The sequence below is a fragment of the Rhinopithecus roxellana genome, chromosome 12 (assembly GCF_007565055.1).
Source record: "Rhinopithecus roxellana isolate Shanxi Qingling chromosome 12, ASM756505v1, whole genome shotgun sequence".
Classification (NCBI taxonomy): domain Eukaryota; kingdom Metazoa; phylum Chordata; class Mammalia; order Primates; family Cercopithecidae; genus Rhinopithecus; species Rhinopithecus roxellana.
Window position 1 is genome coordinate 17,274,781 of NC_044560.1, and position 14,210 is coordinate 17,288,990.

The window sequence follows — 14,210 nt, forward strand, 5'->3', positions numbered from 1 at the left end:
CTCTTTCATAGGGCTTTTGTAAGCATCAAGCAAAATAAAGGATGTATAGTATTTAGAGAACAGTGGTTAAGAGCACAGACTCTGGAGTCAGACAAACCTGGGTTCATATCCTGCCTCTCTTACTTCCTACCACAGGACCACAGCCAAGCCTGTTCTCCCTCTGAGTCTCAGGTCCCTCCCTGAAAATGGGGCTGATAAAACCCAGGCACATACCTCTCCAGAGTGGTGTGAAGAGTCAATGAAATAATGTGTATGGCCGGGCGTGGTGGCTCACGCCTGTAATCCCAGCACTTTGGGAGGCCGAGGCGGGCGGATCACGAGGTCAGGAGATCGAGACCATCCTGGCTAACATGGTGAAACCCCGTCTCTACTAAAAATACAAAAAATTAGCCAGGCATGGTGGCAGGCGCCTGTAGCCCCAGCTACTCAGGAGGCTGAGGCAGGAGAATGGCATGAACCCGGGAGACGGAGCTTGCAGTGAGCCGAGGTTGCGCCACTGCACTCCAGCCTGGGCGACAGAGCGAGACTCTGTCTCAAAAAAAAAAAAGAAAGAAAGAATGTATATAAAGTCCTTATCAGGGCCGGGCGCAGTGACTCACGCCTGAAATCCCAGCACTTTGGGAGGCCAAGGCGGGCAGATCACTTGAGGTCAGGAGTTCGAGACCAACCTAGCCAACATGGTGAAACCTTATCTCTACTAAAAATACAAAAATTAGCCAGGCATGGTGGCGCATGCCTGTAATCCCAGCTACTCGGGAGGCCGAGGCGGGGGAATCGCTTGAACCCAGGAGGCAGAGATTGCAGTGAGCCAAGATGACGCCATTGCACTCCAGCTGGATGACAGAGCGAGACTCCATCTCAGAAAAAAAAAAGAAGATGCCTGGTCTGGTCTATAGTGAGAGCTCATTGAATGTTGACTATTGTTCCTCTTACTTCCCTACCCTAGACAGAGTTGGAAGTTCCACCTCAAGTTCCCTTAACAATATATCACATTGCATTATCATAGCTGTTGATTTCTCTCTCCTTTTGGACTGTGAACTCCCCAGGGCCAAGGCTTCTGACATATCACCAATACCCATCACAGGGCCTCCTACATAGCAAACACATGAGAAATATTGACTAAATAGACAGGTGAGCCTCCGTACACACACAGTCGCAGTGTCCCTCACTCTTTGTTTCCAAACCCTCATGCCCCAGCTCTAGCCACTTCCAGCTTTTAGATTCCCTGGGACCAGTCCCGGTTTCCTCATCTATAAAACAGGAATAACATCAACATTGAGGCTGGAAAGGTGGCTCACACCTATAATGCCAGCACTTGGAGAGGCTGAGGTAAGAGGATTGCTTGAGGCCAGGAGTTTAAGACCAGTCTGAGCAACATAACCAAATTTTGTCTCTACAAAATTAAAAATTAAAAAAAAAAAAAAATTAGCCAGGCATGGTGGCACATGCCTGCAGTCCTAGCTACTATGGAGGCTGAGGCTGCAGGATCACTTGGGTCCATTACAGTGAGCTATGATCATACCACTGCACTCCAGCCTGGGCAACACAGCAAGACCCTATCTCTTTTTTTTTTTTTTTTTTTTTTTTGAGACGGAGTCTAGCTCTGTCTCTCAGGCCAGACGGCAGTGGCCGGATCTCAGCTCACTGCAAGCTCCGCCTCCTGGGTTTCCGCCATTCTCCTGCCTCAGCCTCCCAAGTAGCTGGGACTACAGGCGCCCACCACCTCGCCCGGCTAGTTTTTTTGTACTTTTTAGTAGAGACGGGGTTTCACCGTGTTAGCCAGGATGGTCTTGATCTCCTGACCTCGTGATCCACCCGTCTCGGCCTCCCAAAGTGCTGGGATTACAGGCTTGAGCCACCGTGCCCGGCCTGACCCTATCTCTTAAAAATAAAAATTAGGCTGGATGGGGTGGCTCACACCTGTAATCCCAGCACTCTGGGAGGCCAAGGCAGGCAGATCACCTGAGGTCAGGAGTTCGAGACCAGCCTGGCCAACATGATGAAATCCCATATCTACTAAAAATACAAAAATTGGCTGAGCGTGATGGCACACATCTGTAATCCCAGTTATGTGGGAGGCTGAGGCAGGAGAACCACTTGAACCCGGGAGGGGGAAGTTTCAGTGAGCTGAGATTGTGCCACTGCACTCTAGCCTGGGTGACAGACCGAGACTCCATCTCAAAAAAAAAAAAAAAAAAAAAAAATGACCTCACAGCATAGCCCTGATGTTGAAGACAGACAACCTCTACAGTGCTAGACATATAGAAGGTGCTCAATACACGAGTTACTTCCTGTTCTGACATGCTCTGTTGCTTGACATTTGTGCCCCGTCCTGGCCGTGCCGGCCACACCCTCTAATGAGACCTCTCACAGAGTGGTTTCAATACCATTTCTCCAAGATGCAGAAGGATTTGAGGGATGAATTAAGGGAGCAGAAATCCTGACCTCTGGGGAATTCTGTGCCAGGCTCCCACAATTCCCAGTGCAAGGGACCATGCACATTTATTGACTGATGAATGGAGCACCATGTCCGGGAGAGGTTAAGGACAGGGTCTAGGGCACCCGGGATGATGATGATCTGGGTGCCAGTCACAGTTACCCAGTGTTCCTTCTCACTGGGGACCTCACCCTGGCCCCAGATATGTATATAACATTGATGAGATTCAGCCTCTGCTCAGCTGGCCTAGGAAACCCCAAGTCTGGCCTGAGTCTCTCCTCCTGGCTCCCAGATACCCAGGTAGTATCTGTCTGAGTTACCCTACCCAATTTTGCTTCCAGGACAGGGCCAGGAAGAGGGAGGGAGGAACCACCTCCTCTGGGCTGCACCAGCACTGGGCACATCATGCCTCTGTTATGCCTCTGGTTTTTGTTTGTGTGTGGGTGGGTTTTTTTTGAGACAGAGTCTCACTCTATCACCCAGGTTGGAGTGCAATGACACAATCTCAGCTTACTGCAACCTCCACCTCCCAGATTCAAGCGATCCTCGTGTCTCAGCCTTCCAAGTAGCTGGGATTACAAGCGCATGCCACCACGCCTGGCTAATTTTTATATTTTTAGTAGAGATAGGGTTTCACCATGTTGGCCAAGCTGGTCTCGAACTTCTGACCTCAGGTGATCCGCCCACCTCGACATCCCAAAGTGCTGGATTACAGGCATGAGCCACCGCACCTGGCCATGCCTCTGCTATACCAGGAATCACGCTGACTTCTTCCCAGCCTGGGAGTTCCTGAGTCCTGCTGGTGTCTTCATGGCCAGTCCAGGACCCCATCTAGGGAAAAAAGCAGGGCTGGGCACAGGCCCTGGAGTCACACAGACCTGAGTCTGCACCTGGGTCTGCTTTTCCTTGCTATGTGATCCTTGGCTCTCCCAGCCTCCCTTTATTCATCTGCAAAATGATAGTAATAAAACCTTCCTCACAGGGTGATTGTGAGAGCCGAGTGAAGCAATATACTCAGGAACTGTGAACTCCCTTCCCTGCTGTCCTCAGAAAATGTTTGTTGAATAAGTGAATAAAGCAGCAACCGAATTGGCCATGCACCAAGCCAGCTACACATTGTCTCCTAGAAGCAATCGAGGTTAGCCAGAGAGAAAGCATAGGAACCGAAACCGGGGGATGTGGGCTCTGGCCTCAGCTGTGCCACTCACCCACATAACTTGAGTGAGCCTCATTCCAGCTCTGAGCCTTGGGTTTTTATCTGCAAAATGCGGTGTCTGTGCCTTGCGTATCTCAAAGCATTGTTGTAAAAAAAAAGGAAGTGAGATTATTGGTGGTGACAGTTTTTGGTAAACAGTAAAGCACTTGATACATTGAAATGGACTTTATGAACTGTAAAAGGTAGTGCACGCTGGGTGCAGTGGCTCACGCCTGTAATCCCAGCACTTTGGGAAGCCAAGGTGGGAGATGGCTTGAGGCCAGAAGTTCAAGACCAGCCTGGGAAATATAGCAAGATCCCATTTCCACAAAAAAAAAAAAAAAAAAAAAAATTGTTTTTTAAATTAGCCAGGCATGGTGGCATGTGCCTGGCTACTTGGGCAGCTAAAGCCGGAGGATGGCTTGAGACCAGGAGTTCAAGGCTGCAGTGAGTCATGATCATGCCACTGCTCTTCAGCCTGGGTGACAGAGCAAGACTGTGTCTCTTAAAAAACAATAGGGGGGAGGTGGAGAGGGCATGGGCCAGGCATAGTGGCTCACACCTATAGTCCCAGCACGTTGGGAGGCCGAGGCAGACAGATTGCTTGAGCACAGGAGTTCAAGACCAGCCTGGGCATCATGTCAAACCCTACCTCTACAAAACACACACACACACACACACACAAAACTTAGCCAGGCAAGATGGTGTGCACCTATGGTACCAGCTACTTGAGAGACTGAGGTGGGAGGATTGCTTGAGCCCAGGAGATCGAGGCTGCAGTGAGCTGTGATCATGCTACTGCACTCCAGCCTTCATGACAGAGGAAGATCTTGTCTCAAAAGAAAAAAAAAGTGGGGCGGAGTGGGCGGCGCAGGGTATGCACAAATTTGATTTTGACATGCTTCTCCCGTTAGCCAGTTGGGCTCAACGCCAAACCCAGGCCCTGATGATCCCCCTTCTGCAAAACCAAGGGAGTGGGGAGGGGCGGCTGAGTGGGGATCCTCCCCCTGCATATTCTGTCTCTCTCTCTCACACACAAACACACAAACAAATACACACACAGAATCTGGCTGTGATTCCCCTCGGCTGAAGACACACAGAGGCATATCAGCCTCTCAGCTGGCTTTGCGGGCCATCTGCTCCTGGGAGGGGAGCTGTCTGGCTGGAGCAGGCCACATGCAGCCTGGCTATGCTCCTGGCCCATCATTCCAGATACAGGCAGACATAGCCAGACACCCCACATAACCACAGACACACATGCACACACAAAGACACACCAGAGGCTTCTCCCCGCTCTCATCATGCTGTCAAGGAACCCAAGAGGGGCTGGTCAGAGAGGGGGCTACAGCAGGGTCCCAGCATTTGCCCTTTGGGAACTGGCTCCACTCCTGACCCAGACCACACCTCTAGGCCCATCAAGGGGTGCTGCCAGGCTCCTGCTCCACTGTTGCCCTCGGAGGCCCAAGCCTCTACCCACCTAAGGGATCAGAACAGGAAAGTGGGGGATGCCACCAAGAAAGAGAAGGCCGTCCTCTTCAACAAGGCCTAGAGTGGGAAGGGGCTCCCTGTAAAAGGACAACAAGATCCCAACCTCTCCTCATACCCACTTCCCACCACCAATCAGAGAAAACTCAGTCCTGTAGGCGCATTTTGTCACTGATAACATAAACTGTGAATTCCTTACTCCTTCAATGACCAGATGGGGAAACTGAGGCCCAGAGATGAGAAGGGATTTTCCCAAGGTGAACACAGTGTCGGGGACAGAGCTGGGACCAGATACTGGACCTCTGGTTCACCGTCCATTCCCTTCCAACTGCAAAACCGCTTCGTCATTCATCTGTCCTGTGCATATTCTAAGCATATGCTATGTTGCAAACCCTGTGCTAAGGATAAAGGATACAACAGTGAACAAAACAGGTTCCTCATCCGTAAGGCGTTTACAGCAGGCATCACAGAGTCAGCATTAGAGGGAATGCATCAGTCCCCTTTGTGCAGCATTTTCCAATTGACAAAGCACTGCCCCACCCCACCTCTTACTTCATCCTACCCTCAAACTCACAGGTCAGTATTTTGTTTTGTTTTGTTTTTTGAGACGGAGTCTCGCTCTGTCACCCAGGCTGGAGTGCAGCGGTGCCATCTCAGCTCACTGCAACCTCCACCTCCCAGGTTCAAGCAATTCTCCTGCCTCAGCCTCCCGAGTAGCTGGGATTACAGGCACCTGCTACCACGCCCAGCTAATTTTTGTATTTTTAGTAGAGATGGAGTTTCACCATGTTGGCCAGGATGGTCTCCATCTCTTGACCTCGTGATCTACCTGCCTCGGCCTCCTAAAGTCCTGGGATTACAGGCGTGAGCCACCGCGACCGGCCCACAGAGGTCAGTATTTTTTTTTTTTTTGAGACGGAGTCTTGCTCTGTCGCCCAGGCTGGAGTGCAGTGGCTGGATCTCAGCTCACTGCAAGCTCCGCCTCCCGGGTTTACGCCATTCTCCTGCCTCAGCCTCCCAAGTAGCTGGGACTACAGGCACCCACCACCTCGCCCGGCTAGTTTTTTGTATTTTTTAGTAGAGACGGGGTTTCACGGTGTTAGCCAGGATGGTCTCGATCTCCTGACCTCGTGATCCACCCGTCTCGGCCTCCCAAAGTGCTGGGATTACAGGCGTGAGCCACCGCGCCCGGCCCACAGAGGTCAGTATTTTAACCTGCAATCTGCAAAGGAGGAAAGTGGAACTTCTGAACGACTCAAGGCCCCAGCTTGTCAGCAGGAGCTGAGATCGAAACCCCAGATGCCCACTTCAGGCCCAGGACCCAGTCATCTAAGGGGCTGACCTCTTTCTCTGGCTGGTTTGTCAGGACCTAAAGATAGTGGTGTCTCTTTTGCTTCCCTAGCATCCCCCAACACACCTCCCACCCCTACCGCCTCCCCCAACACACACACACACCACACCAAACACCTGGAACACAGCTGGGTATTCAGTCAGAGCTAAAGGAGAGCAGCCAGAGGTGTGGGGAGAGAGCCTGCCGGTTCTGTCATATTTCACAAGTAAGCGAGTACACAGCCCCACGTCTGGACCTCCTGCCAGCGGAGGATGGCAGGTGCCAGCCTGGGCCCTGTCCCCAGCACCTGGGACCTGATAGGGGCCATTGGTTGTGGGCTTGGCCGTGTGTATAAGAACCTGGTTATTTTCAGCACCCCCTTCCCCACCCCACAAACCTAGCATTTAGTGAGTTTCTAAGTACCCCGCCCTGTACCAAATCCTTTATATGTCCCGACAATTCTGTGGGGGAGATGGCATTATCCTTATTTGACAATTTAGAAAACTGCACAGAGATGGAGCGTAACTTGGCCAAGACCACACAGCTAGTCAAGTAGATGTCATTTGGCTCCCTGAGATCCAAGCTGCCCCCATCACCACCATCGCCACCTCCCAGTGGCGTCTGTGGGTCAGCACTGTCCCAGCCTCGGAAAAGCCAAACTTGGGTGCTGGGTTCTCCAGGAATGTTTGGACACTAGAAGTTATTTCTAAACAGGAGACTCTGGGCCTGAGAAAGGTGCCAGAACAATCCCTTAAAAACAGAAGCAGCCGAGCACAGTGACTCACGCCTGCAATCCCAGCACTTTGGGAGGCCGAGGCAGGCTGATTGCTTGAGCCCAGGAGTTGGAGACCAGTCTGGACAACAAGGTAAGACCTTGTCTCCACAAAAAATACAAAAATTAGCCAGGCATGGTACAGCACGCCTGTAGTCCCAGATACTTGGGAGGCTGAAGTGGGAGGATCGCCTAAGCCTGGCAGGTCCAGGCCGCAGCGAGCGTGACCACGTGCAATTCTGCCTGGGCAACAGAGTGAGAGACCCTGTCTGAAAAAGAAAAAAGAAAAGAAAAGAGAAAAGAAAAATAGAAGCGCCCATCTGCTTAGGTGCAGCCTGGGGGCATGACCTTGGTTTGCCTCCTGAGGACATTTTTCTGTGCCTCCCCCTTGCCCAGCAGGGGCCAGGAGTCCCCCTTACCTGTAGCAGGGCAGCGGCTTCAGTTGCAGGAACTGTGTGTCTCTGTCTGGGTCCTGGCCCCAGCCTCAGCCTCTGTGCTGTCTGGCAATTGCAGAAGTGAGGAAACAGCGTATCACTACCAAGTCACCCCTGGGAGGAAATGCTATGGCCCTAGGGCCTCTCAAGGGGCCACAGGAACTTCCAAGCTGGGCCGCCAGGACCTGGGCACTGCCCGGAGACTTCTCATAAAGAGCGAGGGACGTGGACTGTAGGCAGCGCCCAAGGCCAGGGAGCTGAGGTGAGAAAGAGGAAAAGCAAGACAGAGAAAGCAAGTGCATGCACTCAAGAGAGCGAGAAAGGGAGCATGAGAGTGAGGAAGAGGAGGGAGGAGACATGAGGGACCAGGAAAATCAAAGGAGAGAGGGAGGAGGCAGGAGGGAGTCAGGGAAAAAAAATGAGAGGGCGGAGGAATGGATGGAGGGAGTGAGGCTCAGGGAAAAAGACAGATATAAACGCCGGGAGAGATGAGAGGAACAAGGAGACTCAGCGACAAAGACAAGGGAAGATCCAAGACAAAAGACGAGATGAGGAGACACAGGCGGAGAGCATGTGCCAGTGTGCATTTGGGTCTGTGTGTCTCTGGATGGGGGTGAGAGAGAAAATAAAAGAAAGGGAGTAGAGGAAAGAGAATGCCCGCTGGGATATGAAGTGGAGGGAGAAGAGAGGAGCTCAGAAGAGTCACTGTGGTCAGCGGCATGACTGGGCAGGGCATCCCCGGAGACCAAGAAGCATTGAGCCCAGAAACCCCATGGGAACAGAGCTGTGGGGGTGGAGGTGGAAGCTCCCTGAGACCTTGAGCCTGGGTTGGGCAGCGTGTGAGTTCGTGGGAGCGTGTGGGTGAAGAGGGGTGGGCAATCGAGGGTGAACACACATGAATGTGTGAGTGTGGGTGTGGGGGTATGTGTGAAAGTGAGCCGGTGGGGGCATCCCGTGTGCATAAGTGAGAGGTGAGCCAGAGTCTCTGCCTCAGTTTCCAGTCCATTTACCCACTCATTCCTTCAACCAACCAACAAGCACCATCTGAGCACCCCCAGGCAGCAGGCACTGGGATGGACCCTGTCTAAGGAAGCAAGTCCCTCAGATACATCAGCCGACCCAACAACCTCCTACACAGAGAGGGAAACTGAGGCCTGACAGGACCAGGGTCCCACAGCAAGGCAGGTGTAAGCAGAGTCGGGGGCCTGCATCGGCATCCAGCTTCAGCTCCACTCTGGGTATCTGGGCCAGGCTCCTCCTCCTAATGTCCCTTATCAAAGCCAAAAATGGCTCTCAAAGGATAAAATACTTTTTTTTTTTCTGAGACAGAGTCTCACTGTGTCCCCCAAACTGGAGTGCAGTGACTCAATCTCAGCTCACTGAAACCTCTGACTCCCAGTTTCAAGTGATTCTTATGCCTCAGCCTCTGGAGTAGCTGGGACTACAGGCATGCACTGCCATGCCCGGCTAATTTTTGTCTTTTTAGTAGAGATGGGGTTTCACCATGTTAGCCATGCTGGTTTTGAACTCCTAACTTCAAGTGATCCACCCGCCTCGGCCTCCCAAGGTGCTGGGATTACAGGCATGAGCCACCGCGCCTGGCCAGGACAAACCACTTTTAACATTTGCCTCAGTCATGTAGAACTACAGCCAAGCATCTGCCCCCTCCTCCATCTCCAGCACCACATCACACACAGGCAGACACACTCAGACCACATAACACTTGCACACTCATATACACTCAGTGCCTACTCCCATGCAGAGATGCCCACTCTCACTGTGTTCCTCCAGATACCTGCACACTCACGCCCAGTCTCCCCTCACTCACACCTTGCCAGGCTCACCTCCTTCCTCAAGTTCATGCGTCCATACTGCTCCATGCTCCCCCACCACACGCACTCTCCCGATCCCCAAAATGCAGCCCAGGCCTCCTGCCAGGCACATGGAAACAGGCTCAGGCCAAGCACTTTGGGAGACCAAGGCAGGAGGATTGCTTGAGCCCAGGAGTTCGAGACCAGCCTGGGCAATATAGTGAGACCCCATCTTTATATTTAAAAAAAAAAGAAAGAAAGAAAGAAAAGAAACAGGCTCAGTTTGATCATTTCTTCTTGTCTCCCTTAGAGGCCTTTTGAGCCTCGAGTGCCCTGAAATATGAGGACATGGTCTGTACATGAACTTAGCCTTCATGCAAACTGCTCACCTGAAAGGCAAGGCCTCAACTCTGCTCCCCAGCCCAGATCCTTGGTTCCAAAACAGTTTCACCTCAGCCCTCCTCCAACCACCACCCTCCAGGAGGGACAGCAAGCCTGGGAGGGACCTCCGGGATCAACCAGCCTCCATTGCCCAGAGTCTCCAGGACACCTGGCTCAAGGTCCGGGACTGTTGGCTCGGCCTGCCTTCCAGTACAGTCCCTTCCACGCACACACGTGGCAGCTACAGATCAGCACATCTTTTGAGATTATCAATAAGCAGGGTAGGTAGGCAGGTATTACTATCAATATTTTACAAATGAGGAAACTGAGTCCGAAGCTTTCTCTCACACCCCACATCCATTCTGTCAGCAAACTCTGTCGGCTCCACTTGAAAATATGTCCAAATTTGGCCGGGCACAGTGATTCATGCCTGTAATTCCCGCACTTTGGGAGGCCGAGGCGGGCGGATCAGTTGAGGTCAGGAATTCGAGACCAGCCTGGCCAACATGGTGAAACCCCATCTCTACTTAAAAAGAAAAAAGAAAAAAGAAAAAAAAACACCAACCGCCAGGCATGGTGGCACACACCTGCTGATTACTGCTGGTAATCCCAGCAACTTGGGAGGTTGTGGCATGAGAATTGCTTGAACCCAGGAGGCGGAGGTTGCAGTGAGCTGAGATAGTGCTACTGTACTCCAGTCTGGGTGGGAAAAAAAAAAAAAAAAAAAAAAAAAACAAGCAAATATGTCCAAATTTGAATCTAATCAAGCCTTTAGGTCTAACCTCAGTTTTCAGAAAATACAGGGGACAGAGGAATAAATTAAAGGACCTCACAAGGAAGAAATCAGCCAGTTCCAGAATATAGAACATTCTACCACACAACGAAGCCAGTTCTCTCCAGAAATCAACCGTATGAACACAGAAACAAACACAGGGCCAGGCTCAGTGGCTCATGCCTGTAATCCCAACACTTTGGAAAGCTGAGGCAGACGGATCCCTTGAGCCTAGGAGTTTGAGACCAACCTGGGCAAAACAGGGAGACCCTGTCTCTATAACACAAAACAAAACAAAAAAGGTTAAAAAGAAAATGAAATAAAAGCACACAAGAAACAGGGAGGAGATTCTTCCAGATTAAAAGAGATTTCAGAGGCCGAACATGGTGGCTCATGCCTGTAATCCCAGCACTTTGGGAGGCAGAGGCGCGCAGATCCCTTGAGGTCAGGAGTTTGAGACCAGCCTGGCCAAATGGTGAAACCCTGTCTCTACTAAAAACACAAAAATCAGCCGGGCCTGGTGGCACACACCTGTAATCCCAGCTTCCTGGGAGGCTGAGGCAGGAGAATTGCTTGAACCCAGGAGGCAGAGGTTGCAGTGAGCTGAGATCAAGCCACTGCTCTCCAGCCTGGGTGACAGAGCGAGATTCTGTCTCAAAAAAAAAAAGAAGTTGCAGCTGACCCTGCAACTGGCAGGGAGGGAACCAGGAAATAAATACTCAAACCTTTCTCTTCTCTCATCCTCTGACGTCTTACCTTCTTATCGGCACCACCAGTTGGCTGAGCCCAACCAGAAACAAAGGAACCATTAATGTGGTCCATACAGGGCAGCCTCCGGGGCACAGAGGTGGGTGAAGAAGGGTGGAGTGTGCTCTGGTCATGCACCACCATTCCCAGAGTGGGTCTGGAGGAGAAAACAGAAAATACCCAGGACAGACATGTCTGAGAAAATCACAGAAACTGGTATATGGACAGGATTTTAGATAATTCTAAGGAATTCTTGATAATAGTATTAGGAGATAATGGTGTTACAGTTATATCACAAAATGTCCATATATGTGGAATTTGCTTTAAAATAATACAGCAAAATAAGAAGAAAGGAAGGAGAAAGAGAGTAAGAAAAACAAAGAAAAGAAATAAAGAAGGATGGATACTGAGTATGAAGAAAAAAGAAAGGAAGAGGAATGAAGGGAGAGAGGGGAGAAATAGAGAATGTGGCAAATTATTTATTTTATTGATTGATTTTTATTTATTTATTTATTTATTTTGAGATGGAGTCTCGCTCTGTCTCCCAGGTTGGAGTGCAGTGGCGCGATCTCAGTCTCACTATGTTGTCCAGGCTGATCTCAAACTCCTGACCTCAAGCAATCCACCCGCCTCAGCCTTCCAAAGTGCTGGGATTACAGGCATGAGCCACCGCGCCCAGTCATGTGTTATTTTAAACCTCTAAGTTTGTGGTAACTTCTTATAGCAGCCATAGGAAACTACCACAAGGATTTCTTGTACTCTTCCTTCTCTTTTTGTGTATGTTTGAAAACTTTTCTAATGAAGTTGTGTTTGAGCGTGCACAATTCACACCACCACCTATAAAACAGTCTTGCCAAGGAAACCAAAACAGAATCAGCAAGTTTAACCACTGGTTGACTCCTGTTACAGAAGAAAACAAATCACAGGGATGCACTCAACTAACGCACAAGAAACATACAGAACACATGACCTGCTTTCTTCAATAAATAAATTCTAAACAAGAAAAAAAAGAATATAGGGAGAAACTATTGATTAAGAGAGAATTAAGAGGTCGAGCGTAGGAGCTCACGCCTGTAATCCCAGCACCTTGAGAGGCTGAGGTGAGTGGATCACTTGACACGGGAGTTTGAGACCAGCCTGGGCAACACAGTGAGAACTCGAAGTAAGAGACATAGCAACCAATTGCTACATGAATCTTCTTGGATCCTGATTCAAACAAGAGGGGAAAAAAAGAAAGAAATTGGGCCAGGCATGGTGGCTCATGCCTGTAATCCCAGCACTTTGGGAGGCCGAGGCAGGCAGAGCACTGGAGGTCAGGAGTTTGAGACCAGTCTGGCCAACATGGTGAAACCCCGTCTCTACTAAACATACTAAAATTAGCTTGGTGTAGTGGCACATGCCTGTAATTCCAGCTACTCAGGCGGGTGAGGCAGGGGAATCGCTTGAACCCAGGAGGCAGAGATTTCAGTGAGCCAAGATTGCACCACTGCACTCAGTCTGGGTGACAGAGTGAGACCCAGTCAAAAAAATAAAGAAAGAGAGAGAGAAGGACGGAAGGAAGGAAGAAAGGAAGGAAGGAAGGGAAATTGAGGATTGCCAGGCATGGTGGCTTATACCTATAATCCCAGCACTTTGGGAGGTCCAGGTGGTCCTCACTGGAGGATAGGAGTTTGAGACCAGCCTGGACAACATATCCAGACTCCATCTCTACAAAAACTTTTAAAATTTCGCTGCAGTGAGCCATGATCATGCCACTGCACTCCAGCCTACGTGGCAGAGTGAGATCCTGTCTCTTAAAAAAAAAAAAAAAAGTGGGCTGGTAATTGTTGAAGCTTGCTAAAGGTACATGAGGATCCATTATATCTTTAAATGTAATGTTGCACTTGTTTTCTTTTCTTTTCTTTTTTTTTTTTTTTTTTTTGAGACGGAGTCTCGCTCTGTCGCCCAGGCTGGAGTGCAGTGGCCGGATCTCAGCTCACTGCAAGCTCCGCCTCCCGGGTTTACGCCATTCTCCTGCCTCAGCCTCCCAAGTAGCTGGGACTACAGGCACCCGCCAACTCGCCCGGCTAGTTTTTTGTATTTTTTAGTAGAGACGGGGTTTCGCCGTGTTAGCCAGGATGGTCTCGATCTCCTGACCTCGCGATCCACCCATCTCGGCCTCCCAAAGTGCTGGGATTACAGGCTTGAGCCACCGCGCCCGGCCTTCTTTTCTTTTCTTTTCTTTTCTTTTTTTTTTTTTTTTTGAGATGGGGTCTCGCTTTTGTCACCCAGGCTGGAGTGCAATGGCACAATATCGGCTCCCTGCAACCTCCATCTTCTGCATTCAAGTGAGTCTCCTGCCTCAACCTCCTGAGTAGTTGGGATTACAGGCACCTGCCACCATGCCTGGCTAACTTTTGTATTTTTAGTAGAGATGGGGTTTCACCATGTTGGCCAGGCTAGTCTCGATCTCCTGACCTCAAGTGATCCACCCACTTCAGCCTCCCAAAGTGCTGAGATTACAGGCGTGAGCCACCAGGCCCAGCGGTTTTCAATTTTTTATAAATAAGAAAGGTTTTTTTGTTGTTTGTTTTTAAAAGAAATTCAATTTTGTGTTTGTTTTTTAAAGCAATACTTGTTCAGCTTTTGAGATCAGAACAGCAGTGAAAAAGAAAACTGTCCCAATATTATGTAGTGGATAATTGTGTCTTGGGATGTAATTTTCCTGTGATAGCATCTTATTGGGATGTTAAGTGCTGCATCTCATTCAATATAGACGGAAGTGAAAATGATGCAGCCTGGAAAGCTCTGTTAAATGACAGAAAAGGGTCTATTACAATGAAGATGCTGGCGTAAAAGATGCCTAT

General features: G+C 50.1%; 1 protein-coding gene across 2 annotated transcripts in view; it reads right to left on the reverse strand.

Annotated features, from left to right (window-relative positions):
- PTAFR (platelet activating factor receptor) overlaps positions 1-14,210 on the reverse strand; it is a 53,163-nt gene that overhangs the window by 26,197 nt on the left and 12,756 nt on the right. Inside the window, exon 2 of one of the 2 annotated variants that reach the window (XM_030941869.1) lies at positions 7,639-7,719. The gene's annotated coding sequence lies outside the window, so the exon portion shown is untranslated. Of the gene's footprint in view, positions 1-7,638; positions 8,277-14,210 lie in introns of those variants that run through there. The other variant, XM_030941867.1, reaches the window with a different exon arrangement.